Source organism: Lipophrys pholis, assembly GCF_963383615.2.
Source record: "Lipophrys pholis genome assembly, chromosome: 3".
Lineage (NCBI taxonomy): Eukaryota > Metazoa > Chordata > Actinopteri > Blenniiformes > Blenniidae > Lipophrys > Lipophrys pholis.
Window position 1 is genome coordinate 2,910,619 of NC_137627.1, and position 9,782 is coordinate 2,920,400.

General features: G+C 41.3%; 1 long non-coding RNA gene across 1 annotated transcript; it reads left to right on the forward strand.

The window, feature by feature from the left end:
* The first annotated feature begins 2,915 nt into the window (after positions 1–2,915).
* On the forward strand, positions 2,916–5,576 carry LOC308107876. Its single transcript, XR_013935255.1, has 3 exons — positions 2,916–3,016; positions 3,156–3,270; positions 4,271–5,576. It is a non-coding gene; the product is annotated as an uncharacterized lncRNA (long non-coding RNA).
* Positions 5,577–9,782: the final 4,206 nt, after the last annotated feature.

The following is a 9,782-nucleotide window of genomic DNA, read 5'->3' on the forward strand; positions in this document are numbered from 1 at the left end:
TAATCTGAAGCTATTAATAGTTTAATCCTCGGAGACTCTTCCTCTGTTTGTACGAACGATTTGACCCGCTTTAACCTGCTGTTTGCGCCTCTTCATGCTATTTCCTTCCTGCGACTTCTTTTCTCTGTATTGACTATGAATTCAAAGAAATATGGTACGTGTTGGCGGCGGCACAGTGGAACAGTGGTTAACACTGGCATCCCACACAATAAAAAAAAAAAAGTATGCTGGTGCATGTTTTGTACAGACCTACACATATGTTATTTATGAATGTAATATCCACCCTGCCTGCCATGGCTGGAAAACTTCCATCAGCCTTTTTCCAATTCCAGTTTGCAGACGAACAAAAGGCACCAGACTCATATAATCATAGTATCGATATAAACTTTTGGGTTTGAATGACGGGACTTGGAACAGTGGTCTTTGTTGAGTTTGCATGTTTGTTCCCACCTGACATGTTTTAAGTTAAAAGGCGACTGCGTGCTGGAGTGCATATGAAATCATGTCTTACTGTCTTGAAATCTGGAACGCTTGTGGGCTACGGTGTGGATTACGATACGTTTAAGTCTATAAATAGATTTATTCTTTTGTTACCTTGACGTTTCAAGTTAAAACACATCGTTCTTGTGTTTTCATTTCAGAAAGGTTTCACGTTTACACGCCAATGTCAGACACACTGAAAGGGAAGGTTTCCACGTTGGGCCACTAGTGGGTGCTGTTTGTTTTTCCTAATGAAACCACACACACATGCACAGGCCTGCAAAGTACAAGTCAGGGATGTCAAACATAAGGCTCGTGGTCCAAAACTGGCCTGAGAGAGGCTCTAATCCGGCCCGCCAATCAAATTGTAAAAATTTCAACGAAAATAGTTTTTTGTAGTAATTGTTTGGTTTTGTGAAAATGTTGGCATTTTCATCACGTGTCCTCTGAGCCACGACAAACAAAAGCGTTAAAGGTTTAAATTTAAAGGTTATTATGGCACTATTTTACCGCTCTGGCAAAAGCGGCATATAAAAGTAAAGTAAAATGAACCCTTTCAAAATGTAGGTTCATGTAAAAACTGTACAAAGATGAACAATTTTCAGATCAGGTGAGCACGCAGGACGGCCAATCTATTAAAAATAGATAATTAAATAAATAAAAAATCAGCTTTTAAATACTTTTTTTTGAGACTTCTTTCTTTAACATCAGTGGTTATTTATTTTTCAAGAGAAAAACGGCTCCTGTGCCTCAAATGTTATGGTAATACACAGGAGGAATAAGCCTGGGCGGCTGGAGTTACTGTTGCATATCTCTTTTTTAGAAAGGCGCTCGCAGCGCGTGTGTGTGTGTGTGTGTGTGTGTGTGTGTGTGTGTGTGTGTGTGTGTGTGTGTGTGTGTGTGTGTGTGTGTGTGTGTGTGTTGCTGTTTGCTATAAGCAAGGTTAAGCATGTGATCGAGGTATTTCTTTACAGAAAGCACAGAGATGTAATTGATATCGCTCTTATCATCTAACTCCTGGCAATCTGGCAAACAAGAGAATTTCCCCGCCATGCCGCAGTATTCCTCAAATGTCAGAATCAAAAGCTTGAGAAAAGAAAGCGCCTCGGCCTCCCGGGTCACAGATTGGAATCTCTGTTTTAATGTGACTGATATGATTGTAAAGAGCGGCGGCGTCTCGGTGGCGTCAGCGAGGGAGAGGAGGAGATCAATGTGTGCTGCGGGATGTTTGGAGGCCCAGCGGCGAGCGGCGAGCGGCACGTGCCGCTATCCTCTTTGTCATCACATCGCTTTTTCATCTTCATGCAGAACGCTGGCGGAGGCCGGTTCCTGCACAGATCTTTAGGACCCAAAGTGCCACTTGTTTTCTATTGTAGAAGGTAATTAACTGCATTCTCCTGGTATCTCGTGTCTATTCACTTCTCATTAAACAGCTTGAACGGAAACCATCGCTGCTAAAGCGCCTGATAACCACAGCTGAGGAGGCACTCGCCTTATAGTAAGAAATTGCCATAAAATAGAGTCCCGGGGCTTGTGTTTATTAAATTGCTTGAGATAATTTCACTGGGTGTGACTGATCACCCCAGAAATCGACTGGCCGTGTGTCTCTGCGAGAGGAAAATGCGGCTAAATGTGGTTACATTAGGTGAGCTTATACTATTTCTTTGGGTGCGTCACCCTTTTCCTCTACAGGACCCAGAGAAATTGCGTTATTTCAAATTCACCTAAGAACACCGACTCCCATTTATCAAAGCGAGCCACAATTGGCCCTCAGGGTGAGCAGCAGTCAACCATAAATCTAGAAATGTCAGATAAAAGCAGCGTATAAAGCGGTTCTCTCACCAATTATGTAGAGGGACTCCTCACACATGTAGTAGTTATAGTGAAAGCAAAGAAGGCCTGAATATAGAGACTCGGGTGACTTCTTTTTGTGCATACCATTGGATCCCCTCACACTGATAAGCCCAAATCCTCCTGTAGATTTGTCTTGTGCATCAACATCCAGGCTGAAATAAGAAGATCACGACACGACGCCACTACACAGCCGCAGCAGGAAACTGGATGGAGGATGGAGCGGAACAGCTTTGTTTTCCCCCCACGGAGACTTTTGCAACTTCACAAGCGATCCATAATCTTCCGGTGTTGTGACTGTTTGCATGCAACCATGAAAGGAAGGAGAAACAACAGTGGAGAAGATGTCAACATATGCATACTGATTCAGGGCTGAAATGAAGACGTGGCTGCAGGGGTATGTACTACTGCTCTTTCTAATCACCATCCAGGAGAACCCGCCGGGCCACATGGAGGATTCCCTTGCAACGAGCGCCATCTAGTGGTCACAATCTGAGGTTTCCGGGTAGAGCCACGCAGTTCAGACAACTTGACTTCTGTGCAAGTGGCGGCACACACCTCCGTGCACGTGCGTCCCTCCCACTGTTTATGAAAAGGTTTGAGAGGAAAAGTCTCTCAGAGGTGGAGTCCTGCTAAATAGACGAAGAAGGAGGCTTTTTCATTTGCTAATTGGCATCTTCTTAAAGTAAGTAATACCTAACAGTGATCTTTAATAATAATAATCATAATAATAATAATAAATGAGTCTGCAGTGAAGTTAAAGGTTGAACAGGCGGTCGCGTGTTGCTCCCTGAGCCATGTGCGTCGTGCTGGAACTCTTGCAGGAAGCAGTGCGCGCAGCGTTGGAGAAGTGAATCGCAGCCCAGGCTGATGCAACAAACACTCCCTGCAAAGAAACAACACGTCTACAACTTTTTACACTCGTATCGTGACGATCCGGTGCGTAAAACCCAGTTTTAGTTGCACCTTTGCGCACGGTTTGCGCGCAGGGAAACGTTGCCTTTTATAGCGGCACATCATTTTTAGCAGTTATTATCACTCCCAGCTGTGAACTGGTGTGAACCCAGGCTAGAAGTACATGACGACTCACCCGTCATCTCGTTCTTCAGTAACACCATTTCAGTTGTGAAAACAGTAAATATCTTTAACTTTTTTTTTTAAATCATACATTTGCTTTAAACTCGGCTTCTTGACTTATTTTCTCATTATTGAAATGCATTGTTTAAGGTAGCATATGCAGTAAGATCTTTATGGAAGACAATGAAACATGATTAAGGATTTAGAATCCATAAAGCATACACAGTTATACATGTACTATACAAAAATACAAATATTCAAATAAAAAACTGAGCTCACACATAAATATATATGTCTCGATGCAATCACAAATTCTTGTTTAAAAGAATGTAGTTTGAGAAAAATATGTTGAAGTATCTGTAATTTTCATTGAAGAATCGTGAACGTCCCTGCTCGTCTATATTTAAGTGGTAATTTGTAAATGTCTTGTAGTTTTGGTTCAGACCTCTGATATTCTCATTTGTGGATTTTTGATTTTTCTGGTTTTATCAAATGGACATTCTTTGTTTTTTTTCATTCAAACTGGAAATTTCAGTAGCCAATTAAATTGTTCTGTAGATTTCAGCCAATAACATTTTTTCAAAGACTCTCATGTTAATCTCAAAATAAACAAATTCCTAAGTTGCTGCTCAACTTCCTTTTTTTTTCTTTTTCATATTTTAATTAAAATTTTTTAAAACATCACAAATTTCTCAATTCAACCACTAGGTGTCATTCATGAAGTTATCAGTTAATACAGGGGCATCGAACATTTTATTGCAGGGGCACATTCAAACCAAATTTCATCCTCAGTGGGCTGGACCATTAAAATAGTGCCACTATAATCTTTGAACTTTAAAATTTTTCATTGTTGTTGGCGCAGGTTATTGGTGCTGAAAAGAATATCAAGAATCCGCAAGAATATCAAGAAATGACAGGTCTGCGTTTCAGGATCAGAACGAGCCATTTGATGGTTTTCTGATGGGCTTGAAGCTAAAAGCAGAGTCGTGTTACTTTGCCACGTCGACTGACTCTGGACCAGGTCGTCTTGGTCGTGGACGGAGAGGAAGTCAGATCGACTTCCGAGGATGTGCCAGGAGGAGCAATAAAGAGTGAACGACTTGTTGGGACATGTGGCTGGCAAAATGGTGATCGGCTCAGCTTCGGCAACTGAGGATGCAGCCATCAGTTTCGCCTTGAGGGAAGGAAAGAGATAAATAAGGTCCTTATCATAGAGGAGGCTGATTAAAGCATGAAAGGGAGATGAACTGTAAACTACCAGCTCGGAAACTGAAACAGGACACAGTGAACGGAACCCCATGAAGGTCGTCTCAATGTGAAACTGCAAAAAGAGAGTTGACAGACACAGTGTTCTGTCCTGCCAGCGACAAAGACATCGGAAGACTGATAAGCAGTTGTGAGGCGTGCCCGAAACAAAGATACGAGCGAAGCAAAAAGCCTATGATGCTTACTGATGCGCCCGCAGCACCGTGGAAAAAAAAAAAAAAGTAGGGATGGACTTGTTTCATCTCAAGGGCAAAGACTATTTAATCATCGTAGATTAATATTCAAACTTCCCTGAACAGGCACATCAAACTGTGTCATGCAAAGTCGATTTCATACTGAATGGAGTCGTGGCTGATGATGGACCTCGCTTCAAGACAAAGAGTGGGACGAGTTTGCAACGTTCAATGACTTCAAGCCCGTGACGTCCAGTCCTCTGCCTGCAAAGTCAAGTGGAAATACTCAGAAGAAAAGTCCTCCTGAAGAACAGCTGCAGACGGCGGCGCCGATCCCTGCCTTTACTCGGCTTCAGAGCATCACCACCTGAATGTGGATTGTTGCCTGCTGAGCTTTTGATGAATGGAAAACTTCAAACTACAGAGCCGAGCTGCTCGCTGCGAAACAAACGTCCCAAAACTGCTGCAGAAATTACAACAGCTTAACATCAAACGGAAATCTTTGTATGACATGACAGCCAAGCAGCAATGGCACAGCCGGGATTACGTGTCCTCTGGGATTTTAAAGCTACACTTCTACAAGAAGCAGCTCCAAGATCAGTGACTGCGACGATAGAAAGACGGATTCACAGACGGAACTCTACAGGCACAAAAGACTAATGGACAGGCCACAATAAGGCTGAAACAATTAATGGCTTTAACCAAATAAAATGGATTGTTGAAATAATCATTCACTAGATTTAGTCATCGATTTGTTGTTTAATAGAATTTTTTTACTGAGGCAGCCCTTTTTTTTTTTCACATTTTCAACTGTTCCAGAAGCTACCACAGTGTGGCAGTAATGAGCCACCTGTAAGTTTCCAGGGTAAACAAAGGTTCAACAAAAATGTTTCCTTGCTAAAAAAAGAAAGATATATCGAATAATTGCTTAATAAAATAAATAAAAAAATCTACAGATTTAACAGATTTGCAGCCCTCAACCTCAATGAATGAAGTTTTTCAAGTGAAAACACAAAAGTATGTGATGTTCGTTTACACGACAGCGGTGCTCAGAGCCACTTAGAACACAACTCTTCTGAAATGCTGCGGCGCTGCGCACCACGGCCATTGTGAACAGATCTTCTGCACACATGCACCAGTAGATGGACACTAACAACAATGGCGGCCACCGTAGTGTCATGACTCCATGTTCTCCTGGGACTTGGTAGTTTTATAGTCGAGTCACCAGGAATAACAATCAAAACTTGATCGTTGGTCCATGCAAATGTCCGCGTGCTCTCATTGTTGGTGTTTATAGTGTGTTTTCCTCTGCGTCTCCAAAACTCAACAACATTTTTGTGTTTTCACTTGAAAATGTTGTGTAAACACGACCTTAAACTCTTTCTTCCTATTATTTAAATACTGGAGTTACTACTCCTTTGTTTTTTACATTAAAATTATTTTCAGGAAAAGCTCCATAACTTGAACAATTCAAACCTTTTATTACCTTTTTTCCAACTTTTGATCTAGTCATAACAGTAGAATTATCAGGGATCGTTTGCCTGACCTGTCAGTCGTGTGAAGTGATTGTACACGGAGTTTTTCATTCATGTCTCCGTCCTCATCTGACCTGTTCTCCATCTTTCCACCACTCAAGAGCTTCTATAATGATCCTTAACCACAGACTGGACCTGTTTTGCTGAACTTGCTATTTGTTATTTAACTATATTTTTACCTTCTGCCGTGTTCGGGTTTGTGCAGCGGAGGTCATATAACGCCGTGGCCAATAAATTCACATTTACCGGAGCTTCTTTATAATAACTTGTTAAACCTCTTGGGGCCTTCTTTTAAAATAATTCAATTTGACAGCGTTTTTGAGAATCGATAAGTTTGCTTTAATACCTTTTGGATCCAGAAATGAAATTATCGATCAGCAGTGTTGTTCTTTGAATCAGCCCGTCCTTAAACTGAGATATGACATTTTATCGTTCGCTGTAAACATTTGTCTTGTTCATATTGCCGTTCTGGTCGTCTGAGAAGAAGCACTGAATGTCTGAGAAAATGTACAACAGAGAATCAACTTTGGTCTCGGAGCTATCCGTTTTATACTTTTCAAAATGTGCTGCAGTAAAAGTCAGTGACCTGTGAAAACTATGTTTTACTTCTTCTCCAAGTGCACTTTGAAGGTTTAAACTCGGTTGATACCAGTCAGTCTGTTCATAATGATGCGGCGTGCGACGTGACCTTGTGTTTATCTCTGCTACGCCACACATTTCACATTTTAATTTTATCCAACGAACATGAGGTTTGGACGGGGAATCAGGAAACCTGTGGAATTTTTCTGACCTCTATACACTGCAAAGAAGTTTAAATACACAGTATATGAATGTGATAAGGCGATGGGGGGGTTCAAAGTGTGGCAGGATGAGTTTCGTCCTGCATTATTAAGGCCCCCTGTTTGCACGACGACGGTGCTCGGAGCCACTGAAAACGCACGTTTTTGGAAATTGCTCCCTAGGGGGAACTTTTTGAAAATGCTTCGACTCTTCCTCCGTGGAAACTGGCGGAAAACTGAACTTTTCTGAAACGCTGAATACTTCTGCACATGGGTGGATGAGTGGCTGGACAATAGCAACAATGGTTTGGACATGATCCGAGGAGAAAGGGTGGATATGTTGGACTAACGAGCTGCAAGCATGAAGAGAAAAGGGGAAAGCAAAGATTCATGAATGGAGAGGAGGAGCAGCATAGAGATTGTTGGTGTAACGGTAGAGGAGGATCAGCTGAGAGAGCAGCTGACAGACGGAGGAGTAATCTGAGTAAATTGTAGAGTTTGGCCCATCTCAGTGGAGCATATCTTTAATTTCTTTCAGGTCACTGTTACTCTAAAGCCCTGCAAACATCTAGAGTTTGATTTGGCTTGTGTAGATTTATGATCACGCGTTTCTCGGTTTGCACCGATTGGGCGTGACGTTTGTTCTCTCTTGGGCTCTGAAGTGGCTCTAATATATCGTCTCTCATACACTTAAAAGTGACAGTTGTGGCTTCAGACATTGAATAAATAAGTACGTGAAAAATAGTAAAAGATTCATTACCCCCCCCCCCCCCAAAAAAAGTTGTCTTTTTAAAACATGTATGTTGCTGCTGGAATCTGGAGCCTGAAAGTTTCTTTGTTCAAACCAGAATCTCCTACGCCCGTGTGTTCCCGCCAAAATGGGAGGTTTTGATTGTGCTCCTGTGTTGTTGTCGTCGCCTCAGGAGGTTAATACCATAAAACCTCCTCGGTTCAGTTTAGCCACTAGCGGCTAACCGCTAACGGGACGAGTATAAACTCTGAACCACGTCTGATTTACAAATGACCCCATATTTTATTTTAAGTCTCCCGAGATGCCTTGCTCTGCGGCATGGATGTTTGTAGAAGGGCCCACAATGTTTTTTTATTTTTAGTTTTCGTGTGAGCCAAGGACTACTACGCTATCTCCATGATTAACAGTTCCTGCGGCCAATCAACACACGCCTAACGTCTGGCTTGTACTCTCCCGAGAGGAAGTTGTGGTATGATAAAGGGTCAGAACGTGAGCGATATTTACATTTTTTTTATCTAATAAATTTTAAATAGTGATTTGAAGAAGAATGGATCTGTGAACATACCAGGGGATGACTCCTCTAATATGTAAATGATATAGAAATTAACTTCAATTGTCCATTTGTTTAAAAAAGCATAAAAAAATTGGATTGGTAGCTTTTTTCGAATTCAAGTAAAAAAAAAAAAAAAAACTTTGGTAATGTGGTTTTACAGTCGTATTAATAGATGGGTCAGTTTCAGCTGGTTCATTATTAATTATTCGAATAAATGGAAATCCGTTACCTTGATTTTTAATTCACATGGAGAAAAAGCACCGTCATTGTGTACACCCAAAAAAAAAAAATAAATCACACAAATACTGTGTGCCTGTAGTACTAATATAATATACCAACAATATTTAGATCCAAGCCAGTTTAAGGGCATAAGTTGTGGTAGTTTCTGCTTGTTGTTTAGTCGCCTCTCTGCACATAAACAATGACACGGCCCAAAAGTCATTTGAAGGAGGGAAAAGTATTTTGTTTGCAGCTCAATAATGAAGAGCATGTGACCGACTTCCAGATTTACTCGCATGCCGCTGTTATGAGCCGGCGTCGCCTTCAGTGATTGGCTGAGAAAAGGGTCGGGCCCGTCCCGGCCCACTCTCCTTTTTTAGCCCATCTGCACGTCTCATCATGTGCACGCTGCTCAGTGTCTCCTTCTAATCCTGAACCAGTGACATGAATGTTCCCCTGGAAAAAGTCCTGTTTATTCCTGTCATGCACACTCTTGATCAATGGCAGACGTACCTGTTTGTTTGGGTACAGTGTTGTTTTACTTTGTATTTCATGGGGGTTTTGTGTTCCATATTATTCTGAAAAGGTTAACGTGCAGCTTGAAATATACTCAACAGTCTGGAAGAGGGATTATCAGCTGCGTTTTTCCAAGGATCCAATTTTTTTTTTTCAATGGAAACTGAAAGAAAAACTAAATTATTTTACCCTAAGTCAGTTTCTCAACTGGTTCGGCTTCAGGATCTATTTCTTAATTATCTACTTTTCAAACTGCTGCTGAAAAAAACTAACCTAATCATACTTTAATCCTTCTTGGAAAATGTTTTTTTCCCACATTGATCCACCCTATTTCTAGGATGCGGAGGTGTGTGTGTGAACTCCTGATCCCAAGTCCGCTTCTTTAACCTTTAGGTCACTTAAATAGTCAGAAAGAGTATTTCAATATGTCAATGCCAAGTTCAATGACAAGTCAACCAGTAAAAAATGAACGGAGAAACAAAAAAGCATTTTATTCTCAATTAGCTGCATTTTGATGAAAACCAAAACTCCTCGTTTCACTACCTTCAGACATTTTTAACAGACTCAACCATGTTTTCATGA